Consider the following 1,598-nt stretch of genomic DNA (forward strand, 5'->3'; position numbering starts at 1 on the left):
ATTGGCATCCAAACATTTAAAAATGGACCATGTCATGCAACCTATAATTAAAATAGTAAATTTTATAAGGAGCAGAGGACTAAATCACCGACAGTTCAGGCAGTTTTTACAAGATTTGGACGAAAAGTTTTCTGATGTCCCTTATTTCACCGAAGTTCGTTGGCTCAGTCGAGGAGTAGTTTTAGAAAGATTTTTTGCATTATGTGACCCTATTCAAGCTTTCATGTTAGAAAAAGGCAACCCAATTGATTATGACAATGACTGGTGGGTTGATTGTGCCTTTTTGGTAGATATGAATAAACACTTGACTGATCTGAATGTAAAGTTACAGGGTAAAAATCTGATTGTCACTCAAATGTACTCATGTATTCAAGCCTTTGAAACAAAGTTGAGGCTGTGGGAAAATCAGGTAAAAAATCAAACTTTGGATCATTTCCCTCATTTAAAATTATTTGGCACAGTGGATCAAAAAAAATTGGATCAATATTCTCAACTTCTGCAAAATCTTATCACGGAATTCAACAATCGTTTTGAAGACTTCCACAAAATGAATGAAATGGAATTCCCAATTTTCAACAATCCATTCAATTTTGAAGCTTCACAGGCACCAGTTCATTTGCAAATGGAGTTGATAGATCTTCAATCGGACAGTATTTTGAAAGAAAAATTTAAAGAGGTTAACGCACTTACATTTTATACACAATATTTCAAGAGTTTGGATAACTACCCGGAATTAAAAAAGCATGCAGCACGCATTCTGTGCATGTTTGGTAGCACCTATTTATGTGAGCAGATGTTTTCCGTCATGAAAATAAATAAGAACAAACATCGCACAAGATTTACAAATGAACATCTCCAATCAATTCTTAAAATAAATACAACGAATATGATACCTGACATCAATGAGCTTGTCAAAAACAAGAGAAGTCAGGTATCTGGATCCTCGAGCTCAAAATAATTACCCTCTTTTATAACTTTGATATGATTTTTAACAACCGTATATTATAAGTATACTATTAAATAAAATGTTATAATAATTCAGTACATTTTTTTTTATTTGAATCTGGCCCGCCGACACATTCTGAATTTAATATATGGCCCTCTGCAAAATTGAGTTTGACACCCCTGTTAACTAATTTAATTGTATATAAAAGTGAATAAGTGAATAAGAAATATAAGAAATATCATTACAAAAAAATCAAAAACAGAAATCGCAGTCAGTAGGATTCGAACCTACGCTCCCAGAGGGAATCTGATTTCTAGTCAGACGCCTTAACCGCTCGGCCATGACTGCTGCGTGAAATTTTAACCAAGTGATCGTTGCGCCGCGATTTGATATCACTCACACTGACATAATTTTTATAAAATAAAGTTGAAAAGTAGGTAGGTATATAATATTAATTTTTAATATTAGTTTCGTATTTGGGATTTGGGTAGAACGTACAAGATATTTAAGTTTATGAATAAGTATATTAAATATTTATGTAAATTTAATCATGTATTTCAAAATATTATATTTAGACGGGCACGCCAGGTTTCCCCAACACGACTCTACCTTATCGGCAGAGTCTACGGGAAGTGTACGGTAAATTCAGGGC

General features: G+C 33.4%; 1 non-coding gene across 1 annotated transcript; it reads right to left on the minus strand.

The window, feature by feature from the left end:
• Positions 1 to 1,212: 1,212 nt before the first annotated feature.
• Trnas-aga (transfer RNA serine (anticodon AGA)) lies at positions 1,213 to 1,294 on the minus strand. Its single transcript has one exon. It is a non-coding gene; the product is annotated as a tRNA-Ser (tRNA).
• Between the last annotated feature and the right edge of the window lie 304 nt (positions 1,295 to 1,598).

The sequence above is a fragment of the Diabrotica virgifera genome, chromosome 4 (assembly GCF_917563875.1).
Source record: "Diabrotica virgifera virgifera chromosome 4, PGI_DIABVI_V3a".
NCBI classification, from domain to species: Eukaryota; Metazoa; Arthropoda; class Insecta; order Coleoptera; family Chrysomelidae; genus Diabrotica; species Diabrotica virgifera.